This window comes from Arvicanthis niloticus, chromosome 22 (genome assembly GCF_011762505.2).
Source record: "Arvicanthis niloticus isolate mArvNil1 chromosome 22, mArvNil1.pat.X, whole genome shotgun sequence".
NCBI lineage: Eukaryota > Metazoa > Chordata > Mammalia > Rodentia > Muridae > Arvicanthis > Arvicanthis niloticus.
In genome coordinates this window covers 38928003-38942972 of record NC_133429.1, presented here as the reverse complement: position 1 = coordinate 38942972, position 14970 = coordinate 38928003, and the positions used below count along the sequence as shown (strand labels likewise).

Sequence of the window (14970 nt, the reverse complement as noted above, 5' to 3'; positions counted from 1 at the left end):
TGCTCTCCTCCGACGTCATCCCCACATGTGCTCTATCTTTGTAGGTGAGGCACTCACGTGAGTTTCTGCTGCTTCAGAACAACTTGAGGACTCTGCACATGACATCCTTCTACATCCTTGGCATCTCTCCACAGTCACCACTCAGAAAGCTCCTGGTCTGCTGGATTCCTCACCTGTGCTAACTCTTTGGAAATTACAAGAGAATTCTATTACACTGCCTTGGAAATATGATGGAAAATGAAATTCGCTTTACCAAGAGAGGAGATATTTGAAACGCATATTGTTCCATCAGGAGTCTTAAAAAAAAGGCATAGTTTAGTGAAGTAAAATGGCAAACAGGGTGCAAGCTCCTGATCTAGCTCACTGCTTGGTAATGTCACAGTGCATACAGTCACTCACACACTAATGGCTACGGAGGTGCAGTGTTCTATAGCACAGTAAACTAAGCATGGTTGACTCTGTGTGTGTGTGTGTGCATGTGTGTGTGCATGTGTATGTGCATGTCTGTGCATGTGTGTGTACATTTGTGTGTGTGCATGTGTGTATGCATGTGTGTGCATGTGTATGTGTGTGTATGTGTACTGGACGTCAAACCTAGGGCTCTGGATGCAGCAGGTAAGCACTCTACCACTGAGCTTCACCCTTGGCATAACTACTAATTTAAAATTTCAAGACTGACAGTGGGAAGAATTTTGAAAATTCTTAATACAAAGAAGTGATAACTGAAATAAGGAATATACAAATTACCAATCTTGTTAGATACCGTATACATGTATTTAAATATCATAGTATTCTCCATAAACATGTATAAATAAGTCAATGAAAGCCTTAATATATTAAATAGATGTAAGGCATATTTATATATTATATACTATACATAACATTACATATAATATATACATATATTTATATATAAAACATAAATATACACAAATATATAATATAATGCAAATATATAAATATATTCATATAACTAATATATATTTTCAATATATTATATAAAATATAACATATAAATATATAAAATCTATTATAATATAATAAATACATAATACATAGTATATTTTATATTATAATCTATAATTATATAATATCTATATTAATTATATATTACATATAATAAATATATAATATATTGATCCCTAGGACCCCATGATAGAGACAGCAAGCTCCCACAAGTTGTCCTCTGACCCCCACTCATACAAATAAATAAATACACATAATTTCACAAATATATAGAAGTAGAAATCAAAGTTATGTTATTATATGTTAAATATAATAACATATATATCATATACAATATATATAATATACAACATATATATATTTACATACCAGGTTTGCTTGTAATTATAGCATGCAGGGGGTTGAGGCAGGAGAATTAAGAGTTTGATGTCGCTGGGCAGTGGTGGCACACGCCTTTAATCCCAGCACTTGGGAGGCAGAGGTAGGCATATTTCTGAGTTCGAGGCCAGCCTGGTCTACAGAGTGAGTTCCAGGACAGCCAGGACTACACAGAGAAACCCTGTCTTGGGGGAAAAAAAAAGTTTGATGTCAGGCTAGTCTATAAATCAAGACACTAACTCCTAAAACAAAAATAAAACAAGGTAAAAATATTTACCAAAAGATAAGCATTTGTAAGCAATTAGATTCATAGTTATAAATATGAATGCACATGTTCCACTCACAAAGCAAGCATCAGCACATTTGTGACTTGCCATGTGTATGTTTTTTAAGGATCGCAGATTGGGCCTTGCACATGGTAGGCAAGTGTTTTATCTCCAGCCCTCAGAGCAAGCTGGCATAAAGATCTGAAGAACGATCCTAATCTCTGAAGAGCTTAAGGCATCCGTTAAATAATTTCATTTTGTTTCACCAAGTGTGGTAGCACATGCCTTTAATCCCAGCACACACGGAAAGCAGAGGCAGGTTATTCCTGTGAATTGGAGGCCAGCCTGGTCTACATAGTGAGTTACAGGCAGCCAGAGCTATGGAAAGAAACCCTGTGTCAAAATAATTATAATAATTTAAAATATATTCTTTTAATATTAAATTTTATTAAAATTAAGTACAAGGAAGTCCAGACGAACTCTGATTTTTACTTCTATATATTTGTGAAAACACTAGATTCTTTTTAAAATTATGTTTATTTATTTATTTGTGTGGGTGAGGGTCAGAGGACAACTTGTGGGAACTGGCTCTCTCTATCTCCTATGGCGTCCTAGGGATCAAGTTCAGGTTGTCAAGCCTGTAACTTGTTACTACAAGTGCCTTTATCTGCTGAGACATCTCACACATAAAAATGCTAAATTCTTAAAACAATTTTTTGGGGGGGCCTGTTCTTCGAGAGCCCTAAACATATATGTTGTAAGCACACACATCCCCTGCATATTGGGTTTTGTTAGTAGGAATGTAAGTGACCTTCCAAGGGCCCTGACAACAGTACAACAGATCATTTGCCATAGTTGTGTCTGTGGAGAGGAAGGAGCTAGGGAATTGGGATCACTAGTGGTAAAGAGATACTTTCAGATTTTACCTGCACACCCATCCTACACAACCAAAACAACATCATTTATTACATGAACAGCCAGGAAACTGAAAATGAAATGATTCACTATTTCCTGTGCTACCTAAATGTCACACTGCAGTGCTTGTCCGATAAATGCTGGTGTGGTTGTCTGGAGAGCTGAAATCATTCTTCAAGTTGCATGCATTGCCCTTACTTTCTCTTGGGATAGAGAAAGTATCCTTTGTTAGCTTTTATCTCACACATTGTGTCCAGTCACTGTCACCACTAACATTCATTGGGCTTTCTAGTATTCCTCTAGCTGGATTCGACTAGTGTTACTTTGTTAAACTCTGGCAGAAACACAAGTTAGGCATTTTCAATTGTCCTTTCACAGTTAAAGAAACAACCCACCGGCTGGTAGGATGGCTCAGTGGTAATAAGGGTTTCTGCCGCCCAAACTGAAGATCTAAGTTCTATCCCTGGGCCCCACATGGTGTGTGGAAGAGGCACTAAGTGTCTCAAATTGTTCTTTGGTCTCCTCATGTGCACCGGGGGCACAAAATGCCTACTTCCAACAACTAACTAAATAAATGCGTATTTATTTCATAGCTGGCATATACCTTTTTGTCTAATTGGGAGGTGACTAAAGGCATGTGGGGCTGGCTGATGTGTTGGTTGAAAATTACTATTATTATAAGGATGATTATTATAGTATTTAGTAATTATGCAGTGCTTTATACTTCAAAGACCTGTGCTTTATAATCATTTATTAGCCATGTCTCAAAACATCTTTATGATATAAAGATGCATTTATCGTGTGTATTTTGTAGGAGGAGGAGCTGAGGCAGAGATAGATGGGCAGCTGTTTTAAAAATAAAATGAAAGATATAGGTTGTATATGTCTTTATATGTGGGTGGGATTAAACGGTGTATCAGAGGACAACCCATGTGGGTTCTAGTTATCAAACTCTGATGATCAGGTGAGCACCCTTTCCTGCTGAGCCATGTTGCTGACCCCTGAGCCAACACTTTAATTTTAAAAAAGGAAACAAAACAAACAAACAAAAAACCAATGTAGGTGAAATGTAACTCTTCCTCCTTTTTTTTTTTTTTTTTTTTTTTCAAGACAGGGTTTCTCTGTGTAGCCCGGGCTGTCCTAGAACTCTCTGTAGACCAGGCTGGTCTCGAACTCAGAAATCTGCCTGCCTCTGCCTCCCGAGCGCTGGGATTAAAGGTGTGAGCCACCACTGCCCAGCCAACTCTTTCTCCTTCATATTTATTTAAATAACTCAGTCCTGACAACAACACAGTCAATTCGTTTAACCCTTTCGAAGGACATTATTAGCTCTAATATGTTTTCTTAAAATTTAATTAAAAATAAAATGCAAAAAACTGATGCCCAGTCCCTTGGAGATTATTTTTGAGGTTCTGCTACATACGTGTCAAAGTCACATTTTTGCTCCAATTCAATCTTACTCTCCCATTTCTCCACCCCAGCATGATTTGACTACAGATATTCCTTTTCCAGTGGCAGTCTTGTTTTTCGTTGGTTTGCATCCATTGTCTGGGAGGAAAAAAAAAAAAAACAAAAAAAAAAAAAAAACAAAAAAAAAAAAAACCCAAAAAACAACTGCTAGGAAGTTCTAGTGAACTTCGCTCACTCTAGGCATAGGACTCTGTGATAACTTTCAGTTAGAGACAAACTTCACACAAGCATTATATGAGAATTTCAGAAAATTTCAGATGTCTGGCTGTTTGTATACTTCAGAATGAAGGTGAAGAACACGCCAGTGTGTCGTGGGTTGCAGAGGGAGGAGCATCTTGTGGATCCCTCTAGAGGGGCCCTGGAGCAGATAGGCGCATTCTTCCATAAACTGAGTATCTTTTGGGTGGGAGACAATCACACTATGTCACATGCGGAAGACTGAATAAATATTAGTTTAGTGGTTAAGACTGCACCTCCGGAGACAGATTGTCTGTATTCTTATCCTGACTCTGTTCCTTGCTATCTACCTTAACCAGCCTTAACCAGCGGCACTGCTGCTCTCCACTCAGAACAAAGGGGACAGATAGTCAGATCTCAGTCTTACAGAGTTGTTTCTAAGCATCTGATATTGTCTTTTCTCTTTTCCATACAGTTGACAACCAGTATCTACAACCCCCTTAAGTCATTGGTGGTACGGATCTGGACATGTAGCTCAGTTGTCCCAGTATTTACCTAAAATGCATAAAGCCTTGGGGTCCATCTCCAGCATCTCATAAACTCAGGTTCAGGTCATCTTTTGCTACATACTGAGTTCAAGGCCAGCCTGGGCTACACATTTTGTTTAAAAACAACAAAACAAAATCGACTGCTGTTGACTAATTTGTTGTCTATACTTGTTTTTGAGGATCTCAAGAGCTAGTATCCAGGAAAAATACTTTCAAACTCTCTTAAAGTACATTGAAATAAATAGTTATGACAAGAGTCTATACCTGCTTCTTTTAAAATAATTATATTCTCCTCTATCCTGGTGGCCCCAGACTTAGTGTCTACAGTGAACACTTATGAGGGGGAGTAACTTGCTAACCTTGATGAGGAAGGCATCTGAACCAAAGACAATGGTGCCTTGTGCCAGATGTTTGCAAGAACAGTTTAAGTTCCAAGAATTGGCAGAAAAAAATTTTTTTTTTTTTTTTTGAGACAGCGTCTTGAACCCCTGGCAGTCCTGTATCTCCTTCCCAAATTCTGGGGTTATAGACATCCACCAGCATTCCTGTGCTTTAAAACAACAACAACAACAACAACAACAACAACAACAACGCCACCTTTAATGTGGTCCTGAGGAGTCAAATCCAGAAATCTGTACATGGCAGGCAAGCACGCTTCAAATTGAGCTACATCTCCAACCTCAATTTTAAAGCTTTGAATTTATAAAGCTGGAGAGATGGTTTTGAAGTTAAGAGCCTGGATGGTTCTTTGCTGAGCATGGTGGTGGATGTCTTTAATACCAGCACTTGAGAGGCATAGACAGACAGGTCTCTTTGAGTTTGAGGTCAGCCTGGTCTACACAGTCCGTTACAGTTCAGCCAGGCCAGCTAGGGAGACATAGTGAGACTCTGTCTCAAAAACAAGAGACAGAAGAGATGGCTCTAAGGCTAAAAGGCACAGGCTGCTCTTTTGGGGGACTGGGTTTGGTTCCCAGCACTCACATGACAGCTCACAGCTGTTGGGACTCTTATTACAGGGGGACCAGTTGTCTTCTTCTGCCCTTTGCAATGTGTGCATAAGGTGAAGAAGTTCATGGAGGCACAACACTCATCCACATAAAAACAACCCACCAACCAACCCAAACAACAAACACAACCAAATCCACAAATACTGAAAACTATCACTACCACCAGTAACAACAAAGAAGACCATGCACTGCTTTCCCAGGACCCCCAAGTGCCCCAGGGACCGTAAGTGTTCCCAGTACCTATACTGGGTGGCTCACAATCAAAAGAAACTTAAGTTCCAAGGCATCTAAGGCCTCTGAACTCTATGGGAAGCCGCTCTCGCAAATACACATAGTCACACACAGACACACGCCTACATGCATCATTAAAAAGAAAATAAATCTTGTGGGTGGAGAAATGGCTTAATGAGGCATTAGGAGCAAAGGATGATCTTACAAAGGATATGGGTTCAATTCTCAGTACACACGTGGTCTCTCACAACCATGGATAAGTCCAGTTTCAGAAGATCCAGTGTCCTCGTCTGACTTCTGTAGTTACAGGGAAAATGTTCATACACATATTAAAAAAAAAAATCAAAAAGAGGGAAAAAAATCTTAAAAAAAACCTTTGAGCTTATTTTATTTTTATATATTTATTTATTGGTACAAAACTATGGGACACATACATTTCAGAGCCGTTTTCAAATCTTTCTGCACCCTCCTAGAACAACACTTATGTATTGGACACAGTGCTAGCATCCAAAGCATGTGCATTTCAAGTACTTGTGCCAAAGAAGGGATCAAAGTTGAGGTAAACAAAGTGTGACAGTCTTTAGATTAAAAAAAAAAAAAAAAGCCCTCTAGTTAGGCATAGTGACACTGGTTTGTAATCCCAACCCTTGGGAGGTGGGGGCAAGAGGATCAAGAACGGAAAGTTAAGCCTGAACTATATAGTAAGATCCCTGTCTGAAAGTAATACTAAAACGTCTAAAAAGCTCTTAAGTTTGGGGGAGATTTGTCGGTATCAGAGCAGGCAGTGAAAAAATGTCACAGGGAAGTGTGGAGCCCAAGATGTAAGCTGGGTGGTAAAGGACCAGGTCTGTGTTAAAACAAACGAAACATAAACAAAGACCGCCATTATCTTCAGGCCTGGCTAAGGGTGAACACTGAAGTGCACAGCCCTTTTGTTTAACAAACTGCCTTAATGGATCTGGGAAGAGGTGGTTTGCGGGAGACTGGGTTCTTGCCTTGCACAGTTCCACCAGGCATGGGGTCTGAGTGATTGGCACCCCGTTGAGCAACACTCAAGCTGTGTTCTTTGTGAACAGTACCCCCTGGGATTGTGCAACCTGGCTATTAAGTCAGTAAAGATGTCCTGGAGTCTGGCCTTGAGATAAAGATTAAGACCTAAATCCTTCTACATAATAAAATAACAGTAATTTTAAGTCTTCTTGGGGGGGGGGGGGCTTGGGAGGGGGTGGAGAGGTGCTTGAAATGGAAAAAAAAAAAAAAAAGCTTTGGGTTAAATGTGTGTTTAGGATGAAGGTGGGCTAGCATTTGGTACCGAAGTGGGATTTGTGAACCTTGTGAGAAATTTCTGTCACTTAAATTACAAGTTTGGCAGGGTGGCAGGGAATGAAACCCAGGGTCTTGGGCATGTTAAGCCTTCTATCATTGAGGTATACCCCTGCTTCTTGATTTTTAGTCAGGGACTTACTATATATAGTTCAGGCTGGCTTCCTGCCTCCACTTGCTAAACACTGGTACTACAAAGTACACATGTGGACTACCTCATCCCGCTCTCTGTGTAGTTAACAACAACAACATGTAAGATCCTCTATCAGCTTCTATATGCTTAGGAGACCCTGGCAAACAAAGTTAAACAACGTTTTTTTTTTTTTTTTTTTTTTTTTTTTTTTTTTTTTTTTTTTTTTTTTGAGGGGCAGCTGGGCACTTTTCTATATGAATCAGGGAAGAAACAACAAAAACTCTAAAGCCCAGGCTCACAAATGTGAGCGATGTGTGTGTCTAAACGCACAATATTATAATTTGCCTTTTTTTAAAAAAAACTTTTTCTTCAAAGAGCTAAAAACACTTTTATTCTCTCATTTCTTCTGACATTCTAGTGTGGGCAGGGCGGATTTATGATAGCATTATTTATAGATGGAGAAATTGAAAATAGAGATGAAATCGCTTACTCAACGCTGCGTGGCTGGGATGGTGGAGCCGCTGGAATTCGCTTCTCCAGGCTCCAGCCACACAGTGGAAAGCCCAGGAGCTTTGGAATTAGAGGGATCTTTGAGCAACGCCGTTTCTACCCCGGAACAAGAATGTGGCCTTAAATCAATTACTTCACCTCGGTCTCGGCTCTTCTCATTTGTAAAAGTAAGACCATAAAACCTTACAGCACATCGAAGATTAATTTAGAAAATGCACGCAAAGCCTCCCGACACCCAGCAGTTCTCAAGTAAGATTTGTTTCACCCCCCCCCCCCACCCTCCACGCCCACCTCAGTCATCTGGTTCAGTTTCAGTACAAATCAAGAAGAGTTCCCCCATTAAAACTCATTTTCCCCATTTTTATTTCCTGTGGGGAAAAAAAGATAAATAAAAATGCTCCAAAATGTCATTTAGTTAACGGGAACCCTTTTCCCCCTCTTTTCTTTCTTTTTTCTTTTCTTTTTTTTCTGACGAGGCATGGAGCTCAACGGCATTTGCTTCCTTCCAATGGGCTCAGAGACAGACTTGAATCCTCAGCGCTACAAAAAACTAACATGCCTCTCCTCCCAACAAGAACAACAATCTCAAGCTGCAGATTTACCACAATTAAGGAAAGAATATGCAAAGGTTAGGCTACTAGAATGCTGTGTCTCTTTAACTCCACGTCTTATCAGATGCCCCGGTCGGGGAGGAGGGGACTCTTAAAACTAGGATTGTTCGGTCTAATCCTGGAGTTATAGCTTTACAAGGTCTGGGCGGGGCCTGGTAATTTGCATCTTTAATAAGTTCCCCGGTGATGCGGAGCTGCCAGAGCGGGGACACACCTTGAGAAGCACTCCCCTGGGTAAGTGAAAGGTTGGGGATGAGGCCCAGCAATTTGTTTAACAAGCCCTCCAGGTGACTGCGAGGAACTCCACTTTCAAGCTTGAGACCTGCTGGCAGCGTGGTGAAAAGCATCTGAGAACACAGATTCACTTTTAAATCCAGGCTTCACCACTTACCAGTTATATGACAGTCTGTGATTAAGGGTTCCCCTCACTAGGTCTCTAGGCTGTGTGTGTGTGTGTGTTGTGCGCGCGAGCGCGGTGTGACTGCCCACGCGCACACGCGTGCTTGTGCCTGGGATTGGGGGGTGGGGATGGTAAACGGTGGAGGCAGCCTAAGTTTTGTCTGTGTAGGCTCATTTTTTTTTTTCCCCTGCAGTCTACTAGGAGGTATGAAAGGCTGCTTGAACTTGAAAATTCTCGAAGTATTTGCAAACATTTCTGCAATTAAGTAAAACACAAGGCAGTACTTTAAATACAGCAATAGTGATGGGATTGTTTGCATCTTAAATTTGTAATAAGGGGTTTTCTTTTACTCTGCCTTTCTCAAAGCAGAATGTTTTAAAACTTGTCCCTGCAGTATTTAACAGAAAACATGCATGCAAAAAAAAAAAAAAAAAAAAAAAAAAAAAAACCAAAAAAAAAACCTCTTTTTCTTTTTCTTCTTCCTTTTCCTTCTCCTCCTCCTCCCCCTCTTCCTCCTTCTCCTCCTTCCCCTCTTCCTCCTCCTCCCCTCTTCCTCCTTCTCTTCCTCCCCCCCACCCCCCAAGAGTCTTGCTACATAGTCCTGGCCACCTTTGTCTGGAAACTCACTGTAAAGCCTAGGCTGACCAGAAACTCTCCGGACTCTTCCTGCCTCAGCCTTTTTAGACTGCTGAAAATGCAGACACAAACTATCTCGCCGGGCTTGAGCCGCTTTCTTTCTTGTGGGGTTTCGCTTCACACTGAAAACCTGCCTTCAGTATTTGATGAGTTTCTTGATTTTGTGGCAGAGGAAATCTTTTAAGATCGCCTCTCTTCCTTGCCTGACATCTGACTCTGTAGGCTCTCATATTGTCTTTGGTCAGAGTTTCAAAATTGCCCAGGTCTTCTCTATTGTTTGTTACTGGTTAGGTATAAGAATTGTGTGGGCTTATTCAGTCCTAGGTACTCTGAAATGTTTACCATGCATTATATTAGTTACACACACACACACACACACACACACACACACACACACACACACACCAGGGTGAAATGTAAAGTAACAGGATCCTGGCACTAAGTTTGCAGAGCTCGTCATCGCACCGTTGTTGAAGGTGAAAAGGATAACCGATATAGGGAAATACAGTTTGGCTGCCGTCTTTGGATAATTTGAAAAGTCTTGTTTGGGGCAAATGAGAGTTCTACGCACACCACAAATTAAAGTAAAACCAAGAGCCAGCACAGGTGGTAAAGTTTGATACCTGGCCGGTTTCCTTCCCTGTAAGGCATGGAGAATAAAATACACCCATTTCCAGGAGTTTGAAGGTTATTAAAAGAGTTAACGCCGCCGAAGCGCGTAATGAATGCACTGTCTACCGCGCCGTAAGCCTTCCTTTGCTAAATGTCAACTGCACTTTGAGGCGGGACAGAAGCGAGTAAGGATAACACCGCCGGCCGGTCGGCAAGCCGGGTGAATGCACCGGGCTCAGCTAAACTAGATTCTCTGAGCCTCTGTGGAATTAGGTGGCTGGAAGGGAACGATCCTAACAGCCGTTAAAATAAGGGGTGCCGGCCGTAGGTTGGGGCCTCCGGGACCACAGGCGTTAGCCAGGAGCCTGGGGGCGGGTCCGCTGGCGCCAGGCGCGGAGGCTCCGCCCCTCTCGGGAGGGCTGGCAGCTCCAGCCTGGGAGCAGTTCCGGTGCCAAAACCCTGCCCTCCCCCGCTCCCCCGGAAGTGCTTGTCTAAGGTTCGGGCTGGAGAGAGAGGCCTGCTAGACACAGGCGCCGGAGCTCCGTCGGCTCAGAGCAGGGGGTCGGGTCGCGGAGAGAGTGAGAAGCTCCGCGGCCGCCACCCCGCGCCCTCGCAGCGCCTTCGCGCGGACGGTGAGTAACCCGGGAAGCCGAGCGGGGCCTGCGCCGGGAGGGCGAGCCTCGGACCCGGCTGTCCGCTGCAGGTTCAGCTGTCGGGGTCCGGGAAAGGGGGTCGTCGGCCGCCGCGGAGCGCGCGCGGCCCGCGGGTCGGGAAAGAGGCGCGTTGCGGGGCCGCGGAGTGGGCGGGGCGCAGCAGGAGCGGGTTCCCGGAGCCGTGGCCGCCGAGGGGACTGGGGAGCGGGGCCGGGCCGTCGGCGCTGCGATCCCCTCTTTGCTTGGGCAAGTGGGCTTGGTGCCTCCGCTGTAGGGTCTGTGCACCCGGGCGCTGAGGACCGGGACAGCCAGACTGCACCGGACATCAGTGCCCGACTTTCGTCGCCTCTTGGGTCTGTCCCCCATCCCGCGGCTCAGTAATTATCCTGTGTCCCAGGGGTGTTGTCTCAGTCCGAGGGTGGGGCGCTCCCTGTGGATACTGGCGATCTGGTGCGGGGCTTTTTATCTCGACCTGCGTCAGGGTCGCCGGGGTTTGATTTGGACTCAGCTCGAAACTTAACTGGGGCTGGATGCCTGCGTTGGAAGGGTCCTGAGGCAGTACCGTTCCTCGAAGGGTCTTTGCTCGCATGAAAGCTGAAACAGTTGGGAATTACTTAAAAAAAACAAAACAAAACAAACAAACAAACAAACAAAAAAAACCCCAAAGATTTGAGGAGATTTCAGATGAGTTTCCCCGAGTTCTTGCTGACGTTTTAAAAAAAAAAAAGATGCTATTCTCTAATCAGCCTTCCGAATTCCTGCGCTCATCCGAAGTCACAGTTTTAAGAGTTCAGTCGGGACATGGCCAAGTTGACTGCAAAGGGCTGGAGAATGGTATCCTTTTTCTACGCCAGTTTGTTTACTTTCATACATGGAACTGTCATTTCTTGAGCTAAAAAAATAATAATAATTGTCCTCAGTTTCTCCTCAGAGGTTCTTTGTGAGGTCCAACTGTTGTAACGCAGAGGTTTCCACAGCTGGCCAGAGGTGTTTGTTGATTTAACGTATGGAGTGTTTAACTCCAATAAACTAAGAAGTTCCTAGAGAAGAAAATCTTATAGGCACTCTTAATAAACAGAGTTTAGGTGATAAACTACCGAAGAAAGGTTTGTAGGAAATAGTGGAGCTATTTTCCACTTGTATTGAGTTTTAAATTATAATCAGATAGTTTAGTTGTTGCAAATGACCTTGTGGTGTCAAGTATACACAAGTCATTTTCACGAATCCAGTGACATTATCAGCACTTCTTATGCTTACCTTAGGATTTATAGTGTTTTGTTTTTGTCTTTCTGTGTCTTTCTTTCTTGTACTTATGCTGTTCTCTCTCCTTCCACTACTGGAAGGGAAGATAGTCTCATCAATGAAGGGAATGATTTGAGGTGACAAGTTCCAAAAACTGTCTTATGCAAAAGGAAGGTAATTCATTTCATTAAAAAGTTTTTCTCTGTGTGTGTAATGCCAGGGGTTCACATTGGGTGTCTTCCTAGACTACCCATCGTCATCATCATGATCATGATCATCATCATTTTGAGACAGAGTCTCCTAGGCTTATACTTTTGGCTGGGCTGCCTGGCCAGCAAGCCCCAGGGACCCTCCTGTGTTTGCTCCGTGCCCCCCAATCCAGGTCTATCGGTTATAGGCACATGCCCCAGCATCTAGGTTTGTTTTGTTTTGTTTTTTTGAGACAGGGTTTCTCTGTGTAGTGCTGGCTGTCCTGGGACTCAATCTGTAGACCAGGCTGGCCTTGAACTCCGAAATCCGCCTGCCTCTGCCTCCCAAGTGCTGGGATTAAAGGCGTGCGTCACCACTGCCCGGCCAGCATCTAGTTTTTACGTGGGTGCTGTAGATGCCAATTCAGGTCCACATGCTTGCTCAGCAAGCACTTTCCATGTGAGCAATCTCTCCAGCCCCCCAAATCTGTCAAGGCTGTTGATATTAAACAGACAAAGGGGGTGCATGTTTAAGCCTGTGGGAAGATGTGAGTGGAGATAAGTAACCCAGTGTTTAGACGTGGAATGATGTGGTAGCCTCGGAGTGCCCCAAGTGCTCAGTTCAGAGCCCGGGATTGGGATGTTAAACTCAAGTCTGGAAGTGAGTCAAGTTAGACTGATATGGATTTGTACTCTGGATAGAGTGTGTTTTGCAGGAAAAAAACTATGGGAGTTATAAAAGCAAAAAAGGAAATTGGTGAAAATCAGATACTTTCAGGCATTATAACTTTTAACTATTGCTCAAGTCAATTCAAATGACATTGAACATTTTCTATTCGTCAGACTCTTAGTGAACCATGTAGGGAAAAACAAAGCCATTAGAATTTCAGATTCATGTTTTGATAATTTTCCAAGGTGTGTTGAAATCATGAAGAATTGAATTGTACTGTCTAGGAATACTAAACCTCTGAATTGGGACTTAATTTGGAAGGAGGTGTTGAGTGCTTCATTAAGCATGCTGTGCTAGGCACTCTGAGTTACAAAGATTAAGTCTAGTCTTTGGGAATTTGAATCTAGTAGGGATGTAAGATATTTGTACAGAAGTCTACAGTGTAAATAAATATCTGTCTGGATGTGGTGGCATGCATGCGTGGCAAAGGAGTCACAGGCATGATGACTGTAAGCTACTAGTCAGGCTGACCCTGTTCACAACAAAAGACCCTGAGAACAAACATGTATGTAAATACTTAACCACATAGATGGTTTATCTAAAGTTTGGGCTTGTACAAAAGCAAAATGTTTGTTATAGCTTAAGTCATATGTTACACATAAAGGCATGGTAACACTTGTGAGGGTAGGCCAGTGCTATTACTTATTGGGTGCTTAGTTCTATTCTAGTTGTGTTTTCTCAACAATATAGATGCTTCTTTCTTTTGAGACAGGGATCTCCCTGTGTAGGCATCTCTCTGAATAGTCAGGATACTGTCATCTCAAACATGTCCAGTAACTCCCCCTAGAGTTATGTGGCTAGCAGAACTGTCATATTTGAAGCCAGATCTGCCTTGTTGGAAAGCTGGTATTTCTACTTCAGTGGTGCTACTTCCCAATAAGCTTCTTTTTATTTAATGTAGTTTCTGAGACAGGGCCTCCTATATCTCAAGTAGACCTAGGGTTGACCTTGAACTTCTGATCTGCAGTCTCGACCTCCTTCCTCTGCTTGGGATTACATGTCTCACCATATCCTGCTCTTAAACTGGCAGTCTTAAGTTAGTTGGTGACTGAGGTTAAACTCTTCTAAAACAAAGATTCAGGAGGTAGGATTCATGGATAAAGAAGGCCTTTCAAATTAAGAGAACAACAATTTTGGAGATGAGAAGACTTATGATGTGGATAAAAGTTAGTGTTCCAGATGACCTCGATGGTTTTATTTTGGAATTAGAGATGAAGTTTGCAATTTAAGTCAAGGCCGGATTGTGGAGCATGTTTAGATGCTATATTTAGAAGCTCAACATTTTGAAGAAAACAAGAAGTGTGTACCTTGCAATAGTTTAGTGTGCAGAATGATTTATTATGGCAAGCTATTAATATATTACTGTGCATACTGTGAGTGCTGGTGGAGTGTCAGGGCTAGCAGGCCTGAGAGGGTGCTGGAGAGGAGGCAGGGATGGAAAGCTATGGCTTCTAACTGTGGATGGTGACAGTTGCACCGCTAACTAGGAATGTGAGCAAGGAGTTGCATAATTAGGTTTCATTTTTTTAAGATAGGGTAGCCTTAAACTTCTAGTTCTGCCCTAATCTGCAGAGAAACTGATTACAGTGTGTGCTATCAGGCCAGGCATGCCGAGGGCTTGGTGTTTGTTTGTTTGTTTGTTTGTTTATTTAATATACTTACAGGAACTATTTAGAAGCTTTTGGCAATGAAGGTTTTCAGTTCAAGAGAGACTCAGAGCTATTGTATGTATAGAGAAAATACAAATAGATTATTCAGATAGATACACTAGTTGAATCTGTGTAAGGAGATGAAAGTGCCAAGGGAGTGTGCAGAGGGAAAGTAAACAGCAGCGCAGAGCCAAGCCTGTGCTTAAATGCATCTGCTTAAATGAAGAAAAACAGTAAGTAGACTGTTGAATGCAGTGGATAAGGAATTTGGGAATCTGGGTCGTTTCCTTGAACTATAAGTTCAGATGGAGGAGAAAGAAGTCTG

General features: G+C 42.5%; 1 protein-coding gene across 2 annotated transcripts in view; it reads left to right on the top strand.

Annotated features, from left to right (window-relative positions):
- The first annotated feature begins 8708 nt into the window (after positions 1-8708).
- Frs2 (fibroblast growth factor receptor substrate 2) overlaps positions 8709-14970 on the top strand; it is a 76479-nt gene continuing 70217 nt past the window's right edge. Inside the window, exon 1 of one of the 2 annotated variants that reach the window (XM_076920295.1) lies at positions 8709-8769. The gene's annotated coding sequence lies outside the window, so the exon portion shown is untranslated. Of the gene's footprint in view, positions 8770-10672; positions 10816-14970 lie in introns of those variants that run through there. The other variant, XM_076920294.1, reaches the window with a different exon arrangement.